Raw genomic sequence first — 23,900 nt, 5'->3', positions numbered from 1 at the left:
AATCCCCAAATGGGGTCATAGGGAGTCAGACACAACTGAAACAATACAACAACAAACTCTCATACTTCAGGGCCACAAAAGTTCTGTGTAAACTTACATTATTTCAGGAAAACAAAAGGCAAAATTATATTGGTGGAGTATTTTGAATTTTTCCTTTTATTGACAGGGAATTGTAAAACATCTTAAAATACTAGTAGGAAAAAAACATTAGTTACTTATTTTAAAAATGAGTACGTGTGTGCAAAGACCAAGAAAGAGAGTATTTATTGGGCTTGCTCTGAAAGGAACTATACATAATACATTTGCCAAAGTGTATAATTTTATTGCAATTGTATCATTATTCATTGAAACACTGGATGCCCTTCAGGTGTCCTCGTTGATGGGATCTGTTTCGACAGCTTGAGGGGCTTATGTGCACAAATCCATGTCTATCCTCACACTGCTGCATCACCAAACCACAGAGAGGAAAGAAGTGTTTCAGAGACGCATGGAATCAAGGCTGGACTTGGCATTAGGGGAGATTGAGTAAAATCCCACCTCTCGGGCTCACAAGTTGAATAATCATGGATAAGTCATTTAAACTTTCCAAGGCTTGATTTCCTCATCTGTAAAATGGGTATGATAGCAATCCTCGTAGTACTCCCTTTATAAGGCAGTTGTGCCTATTAAATGAGATAAAGTATATCCATTGCTTTGCAAATGTTAAAGTGCCATACAAATGCTGGCTGACTAACTGGTGGTGGCTGCCTTGTCCTCATTAGAGAGCTCATCTGATGGACAAGTGACTGTCCTGTGATTATTCTTTCATTTTTAATATTTTACCAACTACTGAGCTGGTTGACAAAATGAATGCTTTTAATAATTAACTAAAAACACTGGGATGCTAGGGCATCTTCTAGGGGCTCACTGAAAGCAATTAATGATTACAATGATGAACGCTAAAAAAAACAACACCACCGTAATAAATCACAACAAGGCAATTGATGAGTAATGGAGCAGCTCTTTCTGAGCAAGGCTTTTGTGCAAACCCAAGAGGCAGAAAAACAACGAGCAAGAGATATTGCAAACAGCATTGGCACGCACAGAGAGAAGGGAAATTTTACAAGTGTATTCTTTGTAAGAGGAAAAATCAGTTACAGAGTATCGGTTGCAGGCAGTGTCAACCGAGTGAATTTCACAATTGGTTAATTAATAGATAAATATTTATTAATAACTGCTGTCATTTATATAGAGCTTCAAGATTTGCAAAATGCTTTGCCTGTCTTACCTTATTTGATCCTTTGAACAACCCTGGGAGTTAGGCATTATCTTCATTTTGCAGATAAGGAAATTGACTAACCCAGAATCAATCTGCTGAAGCGTCTGGCTCAGAATTCAAACTCAGGTCTTTTAGACTGGGCCATGTGACTTTCTCATTAAATGTCTGGTATTTTTCAGGGTCAGATATTGTCTAGGTAACGGGGATACAAAGTCCCTGTCCACAAAAAACTTACAGTTTATAAAGGGAAACAACATGATTACATGTAAGAATATGTACAGTAGTTTCAAAATAAATGCCAGGTAGATACAACCAAGAAAACCCTGGTTAGATGGTTCGTGAAGGGAAACACACACTCCTCTTCATCAACTGTCCTCCCCAAAAAACCCCTCAACTCAAATGCCCCATAACTGGAGTCAATAATCCTGAGTTCTAGTCCACTCAGCCATTAACTAGTGAAATTATTTCACTCCCTGGAGCTCAGTCTCTTCAGCATCAAAATAAGAGGAGTGAACTAGATGATCTTGAAAACTTCTTCCTTCTTTTAAGAAGCCCATGATTCTAAGCCTGAAAGAAATAGAACAATAGGGGCATTATTAACCCTACTAATAATAATAGGGTTATTATTAACCCTGCTATTTTACTTCTAAATGAATTCACACGAAAGGAAGCAGCTATCACTAGTTCATTCTTAGTGTGATTTTGTTAGGGTATCCTCACTTAGGACAATCACTTTCCATCATGACAGAACTGCGGGCAGGCTCATAGACAATTCCTGCCCTGCTCTTCCTGTTGCTGTTGTCAAATTTCTGACCATAATTCAGCAGCCTGTGTGTTTAAACAGAACCAGTCAGAGTTAGTTAGTGCATTCATCTCTTCCCCACCCAGCAAGGTGTGTGAAAGATACATGCAGCAAGTTGGTAATAAATTGGCCTGCGAAGTTAACCCGAGCCCTTTGAATTGAAATAGAAGTTCTCAACCTGATTGGAATTAACCAACTCTGACGGCCTACTTCATCTTTTTGAAAGCTGTTCTGGTGATGCTTGATCGTCACCTAGGCAGTCTGATGGGTGCTAATGGGGGGTTTTCAACTTTGCCTTGCTATTCTTAAACTATTATGAGGGAATTAAAAAAATTATTGAAAATGGAATCTGGTCCTAGAAGGGGAGACTGGAGTGGGGTGGGGGGCAGGTGGGGAGAGGTTAGTGGTGGGGAAGAAAGCCAGAAATTTATTATTTAAGAAAGAAATAGAGCCAAGGTAGGGGGGAAGAAAAGGGCCTTCTCACATCTCCAGGCCAGGTGCTCCGTGCATATAAATGTTTCAAGTTAAGCTTTAAGATCAAGGGAAAGTCTGTAGGGAGCCTTGTTTCCTGGAGATCTCCTTGCTTAAGCTGCTTCTGAGGACAGGCTACCCATTTTTATTTGGTTATTAAGGATTAAAGGGCCTACGTTTCTGGAATGGTAGTTCCTTGGTTGCCATTAACTTTGTACATGATAGTGAAAAGCATGCTTCTAAGCGGGGGCTTGCATATGCATTTTTGGTGATCAGTTCAAGCTGTCTTCTCTCTGTCACTCTGTGTGTGTGTGTGTGTGTGTTCATGCATGTTTACTAGGAAACTTCCTTCCTCTCATGAGAGCAGGCTTAAAGAAAGGTGCTTTCTTGGCAATGATTGGGAATCTTTGTGCTTCTCAGAAACCTCCCCAGTTTTCATAGAGGCGTGGGGAGAGAACATGAAAAGAATTCCTCATGAGGATACAGGTTGCTCCAGATGCTGGGGCTGCCTGAGCCAATTGCCCTGGAAAAATTATTCTCTCTTGCTAGAGTTCCCAGGCCAGAACATTTGTGCATTCCATTAGGGAGGCCAGGAAGACTTTCTTTAAAAAACAAAAACATTGTTTTTGTGTTGTAGACTGTGTAGGAAGTCATCAATACTTGAAGGATATCTGAAGTCATTTAACAAAATGACCAAGAATATTTAAACTTTCCACTTTGGTGCTGCCTGGCACATAACCTTTCATGAAACTGAATGGATATACAGCATACACAAGCCTCTCCCAGACTGTGGAGTGTGAGAGTAATGGTATATAATTGCAAAAATACCAATCCACTAGAAATTGGAGGTAGGGAGACTCTGGTCAAGTGCACACATTTTCCACTATTTTCTTTTTCTTATTTGCTCACAGCCTGATTTCTTTTAGTTCTTTCTGATTGGAGGGCTGGAATTCTTCTAAAGTCTTCCTTTACAGAGGGCTAGGACTGACTTTTCCAGGTAACTCCATTTTCCATGGAACTGTTTTGTGGAACATTCCCCCCACTGCCACCCCATCTGCTCCAACCTCCACCACCCCCTTTCAACTTCCTTTTGTGTGTTCCAACCTTGAAGGCAGGACTTTTTTTTCCCCTGATTTGCATTCCTATCACTTAACAAAGTGCCTGGTACTAAGTAAATTTTAAATTAAATTGAAATTTTAGTCAATAGACCAACAGGCTTAGGCTAAGTGAACTGATTTCTCTTTAAAAATGCTATAAAATCAGTAACTGTACAGACAGCAGTTGGACCGACAACAATCAAGGAATTTTAATGGATGATAAGCTCAATATGAAACAACAGAGTGACAACATGGAGGTCAAGATCATGTGATCTCAGGTGGCATTGAAAGGCAAATCTCCAAATAGAAAGTGATAGCCCATCTGTAATTTGTGTTGGTTGGACCACATCTAGAGTTCCATGTTCAGATTTGCTGTCACAACTTCAGAAGAAAATTGATAGGTTAAAGAGAATCTAGATGAGAACAACCAGGATTGCCAAGGGCCTAGAGCTATGGGTTTCTAAGATCAGATGAAGAATCTCAAAATGTTTAGCCAGGAAGGAAAAAAATAAAATTCAGAGTAGACCTGACTGATTTCTTCCAGCATTTGAAAGTGCAAGGGGATGCACCTTGTTCTATTTGACAACTAAGAGCAGATCTGGGAGTAATGTATGAAAGTCTCAAAGGGGCAAATGTATATTTGATGTCAGGAAAAGCAAACAAAAAAATTCTGTACAATGAGAGATATCCAAAAAATTCAATGGGCTTCCTTGAGAGATAGTAGATTCCCTGTTCCTGGAGGCCTTCATTAAGAGGCCACTTGTTGGGCACTATGTAGAAAGGACTATTTTTCAACTATGAACTAGACTGGACAGCCTCTGATGTCCCTTCTCTCTATGAAATACCAAGATTCTGTGATCAATATTCATTGTCAAATAACATTGTATAGAGTTAAAAATGAATTATGGGCTTGAATGTTCTGTAACTGAGAATAGAAGTGATAATTGTATCATTTTTAGGATTAAGAACTACAGTGGTCCACAGAGGCCATTAAATTCATTTTATAGATAAGGAAACTAAAGCCCAAGGAAGAGCAATGACTTGCCTTGCTGCACTATTTTTTTGTAAAAAAATTTTTAAAAATAGATATTGTTATCTTTTCTGTTTACACTGCATAATATTTCACTGTATCCTGTGCTTCCCCTCCCTCACAAATTCAATACATATAACAAAGAATTTTTAAAAGAAAAAAAGAAGATAAAAATCCTAGGAAAACAAATCAACATACTCCTACCCCTTCTAAACTGACAATATGTGCAATGCTCTGCATCCAAAGACCCCTCCAACCTCTAAAAAGGAATGGGGAAAGGTGTTTTCTTATATCTCTTCTTAATGGGTAATTCATTCTTTGTCATTTTGCAACTTTCATTTAAAAAAAATTATCTGCCTATTTGTGTGAATATTCATAAAAATTGCTACCTCCATTAATCAGTTTAAAAAAAACTCACAACAAATATACATAGTCCAACAAAAATGAATTCCCACATCAGTAATATCCAAACATGTATGTCTCTTTCTGCATTTTAAGGCCATCGCCTTTCGGCAAGGAATAACAGCAACCACACTGGCATATCCAAGATGGCTACTAGCACGGATTCTTAGATCTGCTTTACTAGGAAAGATCACTTTTTAAGGGGTCAACAATCTTTTCAAATCATAATCACTAGTTCAGGGGAAAAGTCAGCACCCTAAACTTCAGAGAAAATATAAGCAGAGAAATGAAGACCAACAGACAGGGCTGAATCTACATTCTGGATCAAAGCAATGCTGCTATACACTCTACCTACATTCCTTTGATCTCTTCAATGCATAGGACTAATGGAGGTATTGCTGTGTCAAAAGGGATGCACAGTTTAGTAGCTCTTTGACCATAGCTCCAGACCGCTTTCCAGAAAGTGTGGAACAATTCATAGCTCTGGCAATAATGCACTAATTAATGTGTCTATTTATCCTAAAGCCCCTCCAGCGTTTGTCATTTTCACCTTTCCCAATCTGAGGGTTGTGAGGTGGAGCTTCAGAATTGTTTTAATACGTATTTCTTTCATTATAAGTGATTTGGACCATTTTTATGTGGCTGCTGATAGTATGGATCTCTTCCTCTAAAAATTGCCCTTTATATAGTTTATTTGTTTTTTATCTCTTGGGAAATTGCTTCTGGTCTTTACAGATTTGAATAATTTATGCACACATACATATGTTATATGTATATATATATATGTGTGTATGTGTGTGTGTGTATATGTGTATCTTTTTTTTACTTTCTCAATGGAGAGCCATTTTCTTTTTTTGATATATGATTTATTTACTTTTCAGTTCTTAACATTCACTTCCACAAAAATTTGAATTCAAAATTTTCTCCCATCTCTCCCCTCCCCCCACCCCAGGACAGCACGCAGCCCATCCACCCCTTGCTCCAGTCTGTCCTCCCTTCTATTACCCACCCTTCTTCCATCTTCCTTGCCCTCTATTTTCCTGCAGGGCAAAATAGATTTCTATTCTCCATTGCCCGTATAGCTTAATTTCCAGTTACATGCTAAAAACAATTTTTTAACATTCCATATTCTCTTGCTCCCTCCCTACTTATCCTTGTTGAGAAAACAAGCAATTCAATATAGGTCATACATGTGTAACAATGCAAAGCATTTCCATAATAGTTATGTTGTAAAGGACTAACCACATTTCCCTCTGTCCTATCTTACCTTTCATTCATTCCATTCTCTCCCCTGAACTGTCTTCTCACAATAGTGTTTGCTTCTGATTATCCCTTTTCCCAATTTGCTGTCCCTTCTATTATCTTCCCTCTCCTATCCCTTTTCCCCTTGCAGGGTAAAAGATTTCCATATCCAATTGAGTGTGTGTTATTTCCTCCTTAAGCCAAATCCCATGAAAGTAAGGCTCAATTATTTCCTTTCATCTCCCTCTTCTTCCCCTCCATTGTAAAAGCTCTTTCTTCACTCTTTTATGTGAGATGATTTGCTACATTCTACCTCTCCCTTTCTCTTACTCCTAGTACATTCCATTCAACAGTAAATTTTATTTTTTTAGTTATTCTCCCTTCATATTCAGCTCACTCTGTGCCCTTTGTCTATGTATATATACATACACACACATACACACACACACACACACACACACACACATATATATACATATATATATATATATATATATATATATATATATATATATATATATATATATATATATATATGCATACCCCCATGCACGTGTATATGTGTACCTTGGACATGAGACTTTCATTAGATTGTTGTAAAGATTTTTCTCCCAGTTATTTGTGCAATATTCATTTTTGCTTGTTTTGTGATGATTGTTCTCTCAATTGACATTGTTTAGTCATTTTGTATATTGAATCCTTAGTTTCTATTATTTCACTTTGCATCAGTTCATGTAAATCTTTCCAGTCTTCTCTGCATTCATGTAGTCATCATTTTTTACAATACTATAATATTTCATTATATTCATATACCACAATTTGTTTAGTTGCCCATCCAGTTGATGGGCATGTACTTTGTTTCTAGTTCTTTGCTATCAAGGCAAAGTATATTTAGGGCTTTCTTTTCATGAACTCTCTTTATGGTATATGTCTAGCAGTGGAATCTCTGAGTCTAAAGGTATGGAGATTTCAACCCCTTTATCTGCATAATTCCAAACTGTTTTTCAGAACAGATGTTCTAATTCACAACTCCACCAATGATGCCTTAGTGTGCCTGTCTTTTCATATCTCTTCCAACTTTGACTATTCTTATCTTTTGTCATATTTTCCAATTTTCCAGCTGTTGTTTTACCTTTTATTTCTCTCAGTGTTAGTGATTTTGAGCATTTTTATAAACTGTTAATAATTTGCAATTCTTTTGAGAAGAATTTGACCAGTTATCATGTCTGATCATATACTTTGTTCTAGTTATCTCTAGACTAAGTATCTATTAGAAGATGGCTTTTGATTGTATATTTCTATATACCAAACCCTTAGCTGAGAAATTGGATATAAACTCTTTTTCTCCTACCATTTGATCTCTTCTCTTCTTATCCACACATTCATTTTCTTTGAGCACAAGATTTGGAGATCTTGTGGGAGATGATATCTAGATTATCATTTCAGGGAAAGTACAATTGTAGCCATTTGGCAGGATTTGACACACCTTTGCTTTCAGCAAGCATAACTGTTCTCACCTCTGAACTATTTGTAGACTGTGAAAAAAGGAGGTGTGACTTCTCCATGGCTACCCCATCATATCAAAGAAGAACAAGAGTAGGTATCTGAGAGACTGAGTAAGTACCCCCCCCCCCCAATTATGGCCAGGGTTTATGGATTGGGACATGACCATAATTTAAGGACACACAAGTCACAAGTGCAAGTATTAAAAGAATTAACAATTAGTAGAATCATTTCATTATAACTCTCACCGCTACTTGAATGAATGTTATTTCAATAGATAGAATTTCTGTGCTCTGTTGACTGAAAATACTTGGTGCAAATGTGTATAATTAAAATGTGCAATCATTAACATTTTATTGAATTTTGAGTAATTTCCTAGCCTAAATAATTAGCTAATTTATTCTAAGAGCTAGCCTTCTCCTGCCTTCTTGTAAAAATTATGGCCCAAGAAAAATTCAGAGAGAAATCATAATATAAACTAACCACAGATCCTGCCTCTGAAACATACTGGCAGAATGACCATGGGCAAGTCTCTAACCTCTCTATGCCCCAGGCAATCATTAAGAGCAAAAGTTCCAGAGTTGATGATCTGTATTACTGGAGAGAATTCCTATTCCATGAGGTCTCTACAATTATCAAATCACAGGTCCAGATCAAAAACAAATAAAAATTAAAATGGAGATTTAAGTTACAATGATGAAAAAAGTGATCAAAGGCTTTTCAGCCTAAAATGGCTTATTTTAAAAGAAGTTCATACAACTGTAGACTGCTAGACCTCTAAACAGTCATCTAGTCTAACCCTCACATTTTATAAAGGGGGAAGCTAAGGTCAGGTAGTCATCTAGCTACTGCTGGAAGCCCTGTAGTCACTGGGGAATTCATTACATACTAAGGCGGTCCCTTATATTTTGGGGGGTACAGCTGTAATTGTTATTTGAAAAAATTTGAAGGCAATTGGGGTTGAGTGACTTGTACGGGGTCACACAGCTAGTAGATATCTGACACTAGATTTAAAGTCACATCTTCCTCGCTCAGGGGTTGGTGCTCTATCCATTGCACCAGAGAGCTGTTTTTTTTTCTCACCTGAAGATCAAATCCACTTGGCTATAGTTTCCTCCCATTAGTCTTAGTTCTTCACTCTGGGGATAAACAAAAGAGTCAAATCTGGCTTCCAGATGAGAACACTTCAGATTCTTAAAGATAACTTTCTTACAGTACTAGCCCATTATCCTATAATAAATAAGTCTCATTTTCTCCAAGAATATTTAACTTTAACACTTTCATTAACAACTCCTTGTATGGTATGGTCCCCTAACTTCCATGATCAGTATCCTCCAGACACACTCCATGCTATCAATGTACTTCTTAAAATGTGGTTGGTACCTAAACTGAACATAGCATTATGGTCTAACCAGGGCATGGTACAATGGGACTCTCACCTCCTTCTTTTTCAATTACTCCAATGTATTTGTGCTCTCATTGATATAAGTATTCTCTCCATTGTACTTTGGATAATCTTTAATTCATAGAGACTCTAGTATTTTCCTGATTTACAGTCATATGACACTATTAGAATGCCTCTGATCACTAAGCCTCTATTAATATAATCTAAGATTGAATTAGCATCTGAGTCATACTGTTGACTCTTTAAATTTGAAGTACATTAACAGCCCTATATTGGTTTCAAATGAACTTTTATCTAGCCTTATACATGTAGAGATGACTGGAACCAAAGTGTGGGATTTTACATTAGTTCCAACTATGCACCTTTCTCTATTTTCTTCACCCTTCTAGCCCATCTTTAAAAGGGTTACAGTTAATCAGAAATATTTGAAAACTAAGTGAACAGCACCCCAAAGCTAGTTTTAAAGGAGCACATCTACAATAAAGTGCAAACACAAGAACTGCCAAGGTGTTCTCATTACAGAACTGAAAGTGGATGTGCATCCTTGGCACTTCTCAGTTTCCTGACAGACTGTCTCACAGGAAAATTATTCCAGTTGTCACGGATGACCAGCCAATATTAGCTGGTCTTTTTAGACCAAGCTGTTGAGCATCATGTGCACGTCATGTTGCCTTAAGCCATCAATGACCAGACCCACATGCTTAGACCTCATGCAAATAAAAATATCCATATCTGTAAATTTTCAGTATGCCTAGGCATTTAAGTCAAGGCTTTAAGAAATGATGTCCTGCCTGTCTGTTGCAATAACATAATATTAACTCTGTACAGATGCTTTTAGAATTATGGAGTCAAATGCAGAGCCCCCAAGATTCCTAGAAGCACACAAGAGAAAAGCATAGCCATTCGTGAAGACTTAAGAAATGAAGACTTGTAGGATTAACTTTTCACCATGACAAAGTAGAGTCAAGGAACAGATTCCAATGTGAGACTCAAAAACAGCTAGGAATAATGACCATAAGCTTAGAGTGCTAGGCAATCATAATGCCAAGAGGTTGAGAGAGATGCCTGCTCAGTCAAGATAAGCCAAGGTATTATTAACTACTAATACAAATTTGGCATTGGGAGAAAAATGGATTCAAATCAGGTAGCAGCTGAATCATTTCTCATATAGATGAGCGAAGAGACTGTACATGTGGAAAAAACAATTTATTTACTGGGACGCTGTCTTTATAGACCTTGTGGTCTGACACAGTGTCTTGCTATTTTGCTGTTTTGCTACTACTACGAAGTAGACACTCAATGTTAAGTTATGGACTCTGGCAAGGAAGGCAGTTATATTTCTAGGTAGAATTTTAGAATTTGAATGAGGAGAGAAGTTTTAAGGAAACTAGTCCTACAGTTGCTAAATTGGATATGTCAAGAACAAGAGGTATAGGATTAGCCTCAAATAATCCCCTCTAGTGCTGAATTAAGCCAGACAAACTGGGTGATGGGTAGAAATCCTGTTGGCCAAATAGCATATTGACCCATACAGTTATACTTCAGACAATTTCATCTTTCTGCCTTTCTGTCCGTTGGTTAACTTTTATTAATCCATTATATTTTATAATGGAAAAAAAAAGTTTTAATTTTCATTTCCCTCTGTAGCTTCTTATCCTAAGTCTAGGAAGAAAACAGCCAGAGCAATTCTGGTTTATCTCTACATATTATTTCCTGTCAAAGTCAGGGCAAAATAGTCCTCCCTCTCCCCAATCCATTATGATTCATTTTTAAAAAATATAATCTATGCTGTGGAAACTTGCCAAAGTCTTTTTCAAAGTAGTTTATATCTGCTTCCTTTGCTTGCTTATATGACACTCATAAACTCTAATAATTTAGTGAGTCATCATTTCCTCTTGCAGGAAACATGTTGCCTTGCTTCCAATTGGCTAGTCTATTTTTTTTTTCTCCAGAGTTCAATTTATTATATATTCTACTACCTTCCCTCCTGTGGAAGTTGGAGCTATGGGACCATAGATTAGAGCTGGAAGGGCCCTTGCATACAACCTAATCCAATACTTTCATTTTGCAGTTGAGGAAACTGCTACCCAGAAAGGTTGCAACTTCCTCAAGTTTTCAAAAATAATAAAAGGCAGAGCCAAGAATTGAATCCAGGTCCTGTGACTTCAAATTGTTCAGTCTATAACTTGCCAGAAGGCTTTCTCCATCCACCCCAAGCTTCATATGCTGCAGCTATATTTTCAAGTTAGCAGCTCTACGACCACACATGACACAGGTCATTCTCTCATGAACAGCTCCCTAATTTTATCTTTGGATTTATTCAGAGTTTTCAGGTAGATGATACTCATTTGCAGTGCCTGAATAACCTACATTAATTTGTCAGTTGGGCTAAAAATATTCCAAGTTTTTAACGAATAACATGTTCAGTCTTTTCAGTCCTTTCTGATTCTTTGTGACTCCATTTGGGCTTTTCTTGGCAAAAAATACTGGAGTGGCTTGCCATTTCCTTCTCCAGCTCATTTTACAGATGAGAATACTGAAGCAAACAGGGTTAAGTGACTTGCCCAGGATCACATAGCTCGTAAGTATCTGAGACCAGATTTGAACTCATGAAGACGAGTCTTCCTTACTCCAGGTTCTACACTCTATCCATTTTGCCCCATTGACTAACATACAAGTTAGTAATGAGCAAGTAATAAGCAATGGTACCGGAATACTTTTCTCTTCCCTTTCCCATATGGGAAAAATAATGCCATAAAGGATTCTATTCTATCTCAACAAGAAAGAGACCTTGTCAACTGGTTCAACAACAAAGGAAAACTTTCACACTTGAATAACTTTTCAATGTATTTATGACTTAAGGCTTTGGTAGTATGTTCTGTGTACTCCTGTTCTATCCCCCCTTGGTCTCAGGACTTACTAGCTGTGATGCCAAGAGCCCCAGGGCATCCTCTAATCGAATCAAATACCACTCTTTTCTTCCAAGCCATGGAATTCAAATTGCTGGTATATCCTTTTGGCTTTCCTACCACCTCTCCTCCCTGAATTGGGTTCCTACTCACATCTACCAAAGACCCAGAAAAGTCTGTTGCTCTGTCAAATTGTTCAATGTCAGAAATAGATGTGGCTTTATCAAGAAAATGCATTAGCATCCACCCTATAACATGCTATATGTGCCAAGGATTTCTGGTCCTCTCCATCTGAATTGCAACTAACACTTCCTATATGTATTTTCTCTTTCCTATTAGAATATGAGCTCCTTGAGGACATAGGTTGTATCCTCAGTGCTTAACCAAATGTACAAGGTTAATACTTATCAAGCACTTTTCCATTCATTTATTTCTGATCATCTAGGTTAGGTTGTGGGGGAATATTCAACTATTTAATGGAATTTAATTACTGTATTCAATACACTTGTATTAATCATCCTACCACTTGCAAAGCATTGTAGTGTATAATTGGAACACAAAGATAAATAAGATAGGCAGTGTCTAGAAAGTTTTTTTTACCACGACCCCTTTTAGCCCAAGAAATTTTTATGTGATCCCAAGTACATAGCTATATAAAAGAGGTATACAAATCAAACATTTACTGATGATGAGTCATAAAGAAATTTATTTTAAAACAATTCTTTGGTACACATATAATTTTTACTATTTATTAAAGATGAAAGCAAATTGTGTTGTATGACCCTAAGCAAGTGATTTGATCCCTCTCAGCCTCAGTTTCCTGGTCAGTAAAAAAGATGATAAGAATACCATCTACAGGTCAAATGAGGTAATATTTCTGAGGTGCTTTTCACATCTTCAAGACCATAACACTGTGGGCTGTTCTTCCTTTAAGGTGTCCCTCATGTTCACTCCCAGCTCTTGAATCTCTGAATGTCTTTGTCCACCATGATCTCAAGTGAGTGCTCCCTGGACTTGCCTCTTCAGCTTCTTGTGATGGATTATCTTTCTCTATTGGAATGTGAGCTCCTCAGGAGCAGCGGTTGTATTTCTGCTTTTATTTGTATCTCTAGTACGGGACGCAGTATGTGGTACATACTAAGTGCTTGTTGACCTTATGTTGTTATATATTGGTATTCTATGTATGCTAATATTATTATATTTTATATGTTATGATATATATTGTTATGATGTCATTATATATTGTTTCGCTGGCTTTGCTTAATTCCATTTTACATCACTTCATGTAAGATTTCCCTCTGATCTTTTGAAGAACATTTAACTAAATCTCTCCTCCTCAATTTCCTCATCTGTAAAATGTTGATAATACCTGTAGTGTTGACTTCATGGCATCACCGTGTCTCACATGCAGTAATAATCAGTGAATACCAACTATGTACCACCTTTGTTCTGGGCACTGAGATTTTAAATACAAAATATGTAACAATTTCTGTTCTCAAGGAGTTTTTGTCCAAATGAAGTAGATATACACTCATACATTTATATACATATGTTGTATATATGGAATTAATATAAACAGAATAAATATAATGTAGCCATGGAAAGAGGGCATTGGAAGTTGAAGAGATCAGGAAAGGCTTCAGGCAGAAGGGGATACTTGAGCTATATCTTGTAGAGAGGTCTAAGAGGTAGAGATGAGGAGACTGTATGTTCCAATTTATGAGGGTATGGCCAGGGCAAAGGTATAGAGATGGGAGATGGAATTTGGACCAGAAAGTAAAGCAATATGTAATGACTCTGGAAAGTTAGGTTGAGACTAGGTTATGAAGGGCTTTAAATATCCAACAGAGGAGCTTGTATCTGATCTCAGAAGCAGTAAGGAGCCACTGGAGTTTGGACAGAGGAGACACTTGGTTAGGTAAATATCTAAGGAAAATTACTCAGCTGGCTATGGTATGGAGAGACCAGCGTAAGGAAAGACATGAGTCACAGAGACTGACAATAGTCTCATTAACCGTTCAAAGGATTTGTAAAACTTCTTGTAAATTCTTTGTTTTTTCATTACCTGTTATGAAACCAAACAAATAACATGTGAGTTGCTATTATGCAGGGAGGAAGAAGCTATCAATTGTTTTTTTATGTGAAGTTTCTTCTTTAAGTATTACAGTCTATGTTAGGAAGTCTGGCCTCTTTCTCTCTGCATTGTGACCCAAACCTGTACTAATTTTCTAGAAGTGCTCCAGTTCCCCACCTTATAATATGTATAATCCTCTTTTTCAGTGAGAAAAACAGGTTTACTAGGAAGTCACGTCTGATAGAGGCTGAAATGAGAAATTCTCAGGAGTAAAAATATAAAGGTATAATTTAAATTCATTTAGTTAAAAAGATGAGCCCAGATAAAAGTGCAGGACATAGGAGACAAACATCTTGGTATGGGAAGGAGACAGACAATTGACTTGGCTGCTGTCCACCAGAAATACTCACTTGTGCTGAGGATTTCTGGGCAGCTGTGTGAGCCTGTGGTGAGTTTCGGTCCTGCTGGTATGTACCAAATGAGGAAATGCTCAATGAAAACTTCTGGGAAATTATGGGAATGAAGAATGGGCCTTGAAAGGAAAGGAGAAAGAGCCAAAAGGGAAGAGAAGAGGTATTCAGAAGAATAGTGAAGTCAGTCTAGAATGACCACAACCCATGATGACCATTCAACTTGTTTCAAATGTGTACTTTTAGAATCTTTTTAGTCTTTTAGAAGCAAAACCAAGCTAATTGTGTGCTTCATATGCACCAAGAAGAAAAATGCAGACTGAAAAGTATTTTATTTTAGAAGAACTTATTACTTACTCCCAGTTGGTATGTATATGGGGGTAGAGGTAGGGAAAAAGTGGTTGGGTTAAACAGATTATAGAGATTCAATGGGAAAATAATGTGACATCAAATGTGATAAGTAATGAGGGAAAAAGACAAAGACCAGATCCCCAGCAAGGGATAGAACTCTTCCTACCATCGCCTTCATTTGTAATTAGAAAAAGAAGGATTCTAGATGATCTCAAATGTAAAAAAAACACTTGTTGGAAAGGGGTATTACAAATTAACATAAAAGAAACAAAAGATAAGATTTTTAAAAAATATAATAGAGAGGTTTAGATACTGAACTATTATCTGAGCTAGGGAAGGGAAGAGTAAACAAACAATAGAGAGAAAAAACAATGAGTAAAACCAACAAGTCTGAGATTGGGAGGATTAAGAGGAGGGATGGGGAATTTCAGGAAGACCATGTTCAGATTAATATAAGCAAAACAAGAAGCAGAAATAGTGTTGACTTAAAAGAAGAAGTAAATATATATTACCTTATATTATGTATTATGTTACATTATATCAATATTATTTATACAAAAGTTGTTAATGGAAGAAAATATGACTGATAATTATATCCTTAACTGTCAATATATCAAATTATCCAATAAAAAGAAAAACAGTAAAGGATAGGAAAATAAAACTCAACAATTTTGTGTATGCAAGAAAACATACAATATATAGACATAAAGTGAGAAAGGTAATGGAGTAGAATTTATTATGCTTAATGTAACTGTATGTAATGAGTTGAACAGACACACTGATGGTGCATCCTGTCCTTCATAAAGGTACATGAATTATTCTAGGTTGGCTTGTTTATCTCAATCTGCCTTTACTTTGGCAGATCTACTTTCCTAGAGAAAGACATCACCATATGATTACAATTAAACTCTTTCAGGGTCCTACCGGTAACCTTGTTTTATGTGTGAATATGTTTTCCTTACTCACCAGGGTAGCTCTTAAGCCCTCCCACCCATATGTTTCTATTTACATGACTAGCCACTCATCTAAATCTTAAACAAAGCCTTTTACTTATCAATAAAGCAAAGAGAATAATACTAAAATCACAGTGTGTAAAAAACAAATTCACAAATACACCGCAGTCACATAAATGCCTCTAAATTCTCACATAAACTTGGCTCAATTTCTCCTACCAAAGTATTCAGTATCTATGGGGATGAGTTGGCCCACACTTAGAAATCTGCAAGGAGGCACGAGTGAGGAAGCTCCATGAGGTCAAGGAAAGGCACATCTCTGCCACTCTACACTTCAGGGTCCTGTTTTTGTCTCAGGAACTTTAGATAGCAGTTTCTTGATAAAGGTAGTTTCCCTATTGAATTAGATAGCTACTTCCATTCTTAAGGTGAATTTATTGAGTCACTGGACATGATATGAAGTAGCTAAAATAGTTGCTCCTCTGAAAGATTTCTTTAATTTTCAACTTCCAGTTTTTTACCCTGGTTTGAATTTCTAATCTATAGGAAATATAGTATATGTCATTTCTAGCCTTAAAATTAGTTGATGCAGCTCTGAAATCTGTCCTTTCAACTCTGTCTCTATTTCCTTCTCTGTCTCTACCTCTCTTTCCCTCTCCTCCTTTCTGTCTCTGTCTCTCTACGTCTCTCTCATCTTTCTGTGTTCTTTCTATAAACAACCCCAATTTAGGTCATGATTAATAATTCAATTCTCATCTTCAGTCTATAATCAGATAAATTACATTCATGCCAAGAATATACAACAACTATTTTGTTTATATTTCTCCAGTACATAACAACTTGTCACATTTAAAACTCAGCAGGAATTCCTTGTCTAAGCACTTAGAATCAGAGTAATTCTAAGCAACCATCTGTCAGAGAAACTGTTTTGTTTTAAACTCTGAACAAAGCAGACTTCACTCATCAACACACCTTAAAGGAAAGGTTCATTGCATCATAAAGAGGTGGAGTTGCAATAATGATTTCAGATAAGACAATAAGAAAATTAATAAAGTTAAGAGAGACAGACAGAAGTAACTGGTAGGTACCAGGAAAGCCCTTGAGTTAGGCATCTATAGCATTCTCTTTGATCAGTATCACTCAATATCTGTCACATTTTTGGAGGAGATTTGAATGAATTTCCTCTAAACTGAAATGAACAATAGATAGAATTATTAGCATAGTGATATTGTACATATGGCAGCATTTTTTCTTGCTGTCTAAAGCTGTGATCTCATTAGTCTGGGGGAGCTCCTGGTTTGGAAATTCCCCTCTCTGATTCAGCTAGGTAAGTGCTGTCCAGCTTATAGCCTTAGAGAGTGGATGGGGGCACTGAAAAATTCAGTGATTTGCTCACCATCATATAGCTAGAACATGTTGGACACAAGATTTGAACCACTTTGTTCCTGAATCCAAGTCTGAGCTTCTTTCTTCTCTGCCCCTTTGCTAAAAACCAGTTACATGCATATTAAAGCAAATGTTTTAGCAGTTTAATGAAACTTTGATTGCTCTGGTGATTGTATTCATTCCAGAAGCACAGATTGCAACCAATCTACTTCTTCTTATCTTGTGCCAATTTTGTCCATGCTTTCCCATAAATCCACACTCTCTTATATAATCTTTATAATTGTAGTACATGAATATAATGGAGTATTACTATGTTCTAAAAAATGACAAATATGGAAAATATTCACAAGAATGAAAAGATTTCACTGCTGAACAGATGCAAAGTAAAGTAAGCAGAACCGGGAACTATATACAATGATTACAGCAACGTAAATGGAAAGAACAAAAATAAAATTAAAGCTGAGCATGTTGGTCTCCAACAAGAAATATGAGAAACTTACCTCTTTCCCTTCCTTTCAGAGATGAATGACTATGAATGTGGGATGCTACACATACTATTGGACATTAATAGGTTACTTAGTTTTACTGAAGTGTTTTTTCCCTTGGTTTGTATTCTTTGTTATAAAGGATGATTCTTTGGATGAGGTAAGGAGGGTGACTATATATCTCTTGGATTATCCATTGATGATCTTTCATTCTGACCCATGACCATTCTACGTCCATTGTCAGTCATACAAATATTTGACTTGCCCAGGGCCACACAATGAGTAAGTGTATAAGGCCAAATTTGAACTCAGGTCTTCCTGACTCCAAACAGTACTCTATCTACTGAGCTATCTAGTTACCTCATGAAGTATACAATACTAATATAGTATATCAGTTATATATATATAATATATATATCATATGCAATTGATATATAACTACATATAATATATAGTATATATTATACTGTAATATATCACATATTATAGAATATTATATAATATAGCATATATATACAATACACTACATAGTATAATATTATTTATAATACAATATATGCTATATTATTTATAATCTAATATATTAATAGTACTAAATATAGATAATGTTATCTCTATTTTTCAAATGAAGAAACTAAGGCTCATAACAGTTAGGTTACTTGGCATGATCACACAAGTGGTTAAGCATCACCAGCAGGATTTTATCAAGGATCTAAATCCAGTACTCTGTTCACGACCTCCTTTCAATCATATCTTTTTACAAAGCTATTTTTACTATTTTTACAACTCTGACAACTGGGTAAATGGTAAATTCATGCCATACAACATCAACTGGGTCCTCATTGCAGGAGGGCAATACTTTTATTCTTCTCTAATTGATTCCCTGTCTCATTTCTTGCAAAAGCTTTCCCAAACCTTCTCTTTTCAATCTCCCACACATCCATTTCCCCCTCCCTTACTGGGGATTTTTGTCACCTACTCTAGTGAGAAAATTGAGGGCATTTGATTTGAGTTTTTTTCTTACATTCTTTTCATCTCAAAATCCTTTTACAGATTTCTCCACTGTCTTCTCCTTTCTCCCAATTTCTCACAATCAACTGAGTCTTCTCCTTGCCAAGTTCAGTCCCTTTACATGTAGTCCTGATCCTAAACCTTTCAGTTTTCTCCAGCAGATTGCAATCTTTTTACAAATAAATTCCAAAATTTTGTAGATGATTCTGACAAAAAGCAGGCTGGGATAAGGATAAGTAGCATATAGTTTCCCAAATGTATACACTATGCAGTATAATATTGTATATAATACAATATATGCTATATTATTTATAATATAATATATTAATAGTACTAAGTATAGATATTATTATCTCTACTTTTCAAATGAAGAAACTAAGGCTCAGTCCTTTACTCCTCATTCCCACCCCCTTTAGCCACATTGCCTCTATATTCTTGACCGACCAAGCTGCAATTTTCAATTCTATTCTCCCAGAATTTCTGGCTCTGTTCTTATCCATAGGCCCTCCATACATTGAACTTGTCCTCGATCTGCCTAGAGCAACTTCCACCAGCTTCTATGTAGACCCTATTGTCCATTTACAGTTTAAACAAAAAAGGAGAAGGAGTGAAGTAAATAATGATCTGAGAAAGTTGTATGAAGATTGACAGTATGTATGCATAAGGGTGTGTCTCTGCGTTTGTCTGTATGGATAATATAAAAAGAACGTCTCTTCCAAGCTCTGGTCACTATATCTCTGCGCCCATCTACCTTCACCAATCCTTTTGCACCAATCCTAACAAAAGTGTTTTTTCACCCAACAAAACTGTGAAATAAGGAGGGAAGCAACTGTTCCTGTATTTTTAACCATCATAATAAACATGATAGCTTAGTAGTCAGTATAGACACAAGAATATCTCTGGAATTGGAAGAGATCTGGAATTGTTAGAACCACAAGTGTTTGGGTCTAACTGATTCTTGAGAAGGTGCACAGTTTTCTTGAAATTTCAAGAGAAAAGCAGCTATTCCTGTTCTGCCCAACAGGCATGGGGAGTTACCACTATATCCCACCCTCTTTACTTAATGCAAGGGAAACATCTTCCTCTTTGAGGAAGTTTTCCATCTTTCCTCTTGAGTGTTTCTTAAAGGCTACAAGAAACCTCTATCTGAGATGGTTTGAGAGCAACATATCCTGGGAGACATTTCTCTTTTAGCAGAGTACATTTTAGAATTCAGTTCTGCACAACTGAACATGGTCAAAAGAAGATAATCCTACAAATCAGTCCTGAAAATTGTTTCTGTGTTGTTCCTAAAAACATGAGGGCAGGAAGGGGAAATGAATATAGCAAAGGTTCCTGGCAAAAAATCAAGTGAGCACAGCCAAGATTCTTGACAGGTAAGGTGAGCAGTCAGAATCACCAAGTTAATCCTAAGGGACTTAGGTGAGTTTCCCCAAATGGTCTTAGAGAAGTTGGGAAAAAATCAATATGTTCTGGGAAGAAGGTGGACATGAACTCAGATCCAGTGTGAAGTAGTTATTAGGGTGAGGGAAAGTCTTATTTTACTCACATTGGTCCTGGAAGGAGGAGTTGGAATAATACTTGCTCCCCATTGACATTTAAGATTCTACCTTAACATCACTTAGCAACTTCTACTGTTATTCACAGCAACAAAAATTCTCAGCCATTCCATACCATTGTGCTGTTGTATACTAGCCTTCTGGTCATTCTGCCTCTTTTCCCAAGGAGTTCTGCATTGGGCTCACCATCTTCCACTGATCACCAACCCTTACCCTCATTGGAGCAACAGTGTCAAATTCAAATAGGAACAGGGGCCACTAAAGCACGCACAAGGTTCCCTGTGGACTGCACATGCACTTAGAAAATCACATTTTAGTATTATATATGTATTGTTGTATTTTTATTTATTTTATTAAGTATTTCCCAATTACATATTAATCTAGTTCAGGCTGTTACTTGGGCAACATCTGGCCCATGGACCACATGTTTGACACCTCTGTATTAGAAGATTTCAACACCCATGTTGATGCTTTGTGAAATTCCCTGACCTCTCCATTCCTCAGGGTTCTTCAAACCCATGACCTACTCTGTCATTCTGCCTCAACCACCCAAGGAGGGGTCATATATTGGATCTTATCATTACCCATAAGTGTTCCACCTCCTTAATTTAAAATGTTTGCATTCATCTATGTAATCATAACTGTTGACCATTAAATCAGGGGCAACTAGGTGGCACAGAGGATAGAGTACCAGGACTGAAGTCAGGAAATTCATCTTCCAGAGTTCAAATCTGGCCTCAGACACTGACTACATGTGTGCCCCTGGATAAGTTGCTTAACTCTGTTTGCCTCAGTGTCCTCATCTATAAAATGAGCTGGAGAAGGAAATGGTGAGCTTCTCTAGTATCTTTGCCAATAAAACCTCAAATGAGGTCATGAAGAGTCAGACACGACTGAACCACAACAAAAATAATTCAATTTCTCTTTTGCCTTCATCCCTCTTAAACCCATTCTTTGCCCTTATCAAGACCTCAAAGCCCTTCATCTTTCAATGTATTGTTAGTCTATAAACCCCTTCCTAACTTCATTTCCCTCACTTTCCAATACTGTTACCATAATAACCAATTACACAACACACTTCTCTACTCTCAAATCACTTGCCCCCTTGTACCATTGTCATTCATCCCTTGGCAAGCCTCAATTCTGGATTGCTCCCACCATCCTACTCTTCTGTTCCTATTCATGTAGAATAAAACTGGAGGAAATTACATCTCTGATGACTGGTAAATCATAAATTCATGCCATACAACATCAACTGGGTCCTCATTGCAGGAAAGGCAATACTTTTATTCTTCTCAAATTGATTCTCTGTCTCATTTCCCACAAAAGTTTTTCAAAACTTTCTCTTTTCAAATCTCCCACACATCCTTCTCCTCCTCCCTCACTGAGGATTTTGTCACTTACTTTAGTGAGAAAATTGAAGGTATTTGACTTGTTTCCTTTTCTTACATTCTTTTCATCTCAAAATCCTTTCACAGAATCCCCCACTATCTCCTCCTTTCTCCCAATTTCTCACAATGAACTGAGTCTTCTCCTTGCCAAGTTCAACCCCTATACATTTGGTCCTGATCCTATCCTTTCCAGTTTTCTCCAGCAGATTGCAATCTCAACCCTCCCACATTCCCTCAACACACAATCTTAAACTCCTTATCTATTGATTCCTTCCCTATCACTTTTTAAAATTTTTCTTGTTCAGTCATATCTGACTCTTTATGACCCAAGTATCCCTTATCTTTAAAAATAATTTTATTACACTCCGCTATGCCCTCTAGCGATAGCTCTTTTCCCTTTCTTGGACAAATTCCTTGAAAAAACTGTCTGCATTTGCTGCTTCCATTTCTATCACTCGTTTTTTTCAGCCTTTCACGATCTAGTTTCTGACTCCATCACTCAGCTGAAACTGCTGTCTTCACAGTTAACAATGAATGATCCCCTTAATTGCCAATGCTATTGATTTTTTTCTTAATTCTCTTCTTTCTCAACTTATTTTTTACACTTTACATTGAGTATCTGCTTCTGAATACATTCTCCTCTGTGGGACTTCATGACTCTACTATCTCCTGATTCTTCCCCTACTTTTCTAAACATCTCTTTTTGATCTCCTTTCTTGGTTCATCTTTCATATCATGCTAGCTAATTGTATATATTCCCCAAGGCTCTCTTCTAGACTCCACTGTTCTCTTCCCTCTCTACAATCTCTGTCTCTCTCATCACCCCTAAAAACTCCCATAGATTTATCTCTATGCTGATGATTCATAAAGCTATATGTCTTCCTCTGGTCTCTCTAATGAACTTTGATCCCATGTTACAAATCGCGTATTGGACATTGCAAATTAGATGACCCTAAGACATCTGATATTCAAAATGTCCAAGACGCAACTTATCTTTCTTCCTGAGTTCACTTTTTTGGGTCTTGCCTCAGAAAAACTGAGACTCAAGAAAGATCTTAGCTTAAAAAGGCCAAGGTCTCCCACTGCATCTAGGGTCATCTGTAGTCATCCTGACCTATGTCTTGCCCCACTGGACCCTTGAGAACAGAGGACAAAACAGGAATTTCTTACAAAGGCACCACCATTTTTCTGGTTTCTAAAGTCTGACATCAGTTTTCCTTTACTCATCTCTCTTTCAGTTCATACTTCTAGTCAGTTGGCACCACAACCATCTCTTTGTTTTCACTCCTTCCTATTCCTGTAGCTACCACTTTAGTTCAGCCCCTCATGACCTCTTACCTAGACTATCATAATGGCTTTCTAATTGTCTCGCTACCTCATATCATGCTCCATTGCTGTGTATCCTTCACTCTCTTGTCAAAATGATTTTTTATAAGTCTAGTTTAGACTATCTTATCTCTAAGGTCAAATTTAAAATTGTTAGGTTTTAGTATATAAACTTCTATTAGGTTCAGAATGGTACCCAATCTTTCTTTCTATATTCTTTGTATATTTTCCTCCTCCCACACTGTGCAAGCTAGTCAAATGATCCTTCTCTCTATCACTTACATATGACACTCCCATCTCTGTGCTTTTGCATTGGCTGTGCCTCACATCTGGAATGCCTTCTATCCTTGTAGAATTCCTCTCTTATTTCAGGTGCTGCCTTCTTCATGAAGCCTTTCTTGATCCCCCCAACTACTGGTGTCCCATTTTTCAAACTTCTTTTCATTAAGTGTTTTTTTCTTTATCTGAATTTTTCCTTCATATTATGCATATATTTATATAAGCCTTTGTTGTCTCCCCCATTAAAATACATAAGCTCCTTATGCAAAGTTATTGTTTTATTCATCATATCTATATCATCTGCACCTGACAGAGTGCCTGGAACAGAGAACATAAAGCCCACTGAAAGAAGGGAAGCACCTAGAGAGCAGGGGCACTTTCATCATTTTTTCCCTAGTGCCTACCACAGCAACTGGCATCGAATCAACACATGATTAACTCATATAATAGCACATTGACATGAAGGGTTTATCATCATTAGACCTGAAACTAGAGGAATTTTATAACTGGTGTTTTTAATAAAGAAGGAAATAGTCTTCCAAATGAAGGCCTTGAG

The 23,900-nt window shown here is 37.0% G+C and overlaps 1 long non-coding RNA gene across 1 annotated transcript; it reads right to left on the bottom strand.

The window, feature by feature from the left end:
* Positions 1-20,392, bottom strand: LOC140511915 (uncharacterized). The gene is made up of 3 exons (XR_011969716.1): positions 20,339-20,392; positions 8,889-8,944; positions 1-1,825 (listed from the first exon to the last, which is right to left on the bottom strand). It is a non-coding gene; the product is annotated as an uncharacterized lncRNA (long non-coding RNA).
* Positions 20,393-23,900: the final 3,508 nt, after the last annotated feature.

Source organism: Notamacropus eugenii, chromosome 6 (genome assembly GCF_028372415.1).
Source record: "Notamacropus eugenii isolate mMacEug1 chromosome 6, mMacEug1.pri_v2, whole genome shotgun sequence".
Classification (NCBI taxonomy): Eukaryota; Metazoa; Chordata; class Mammalia; order Diprotodontia; family Macropodidae; genus Notamacropus; species Notamacropus eugenii.
Note: the sequence above shows the minus strand (reverse complement) of the source record. Positions and strands in the feature narration are given on the sequence as shown.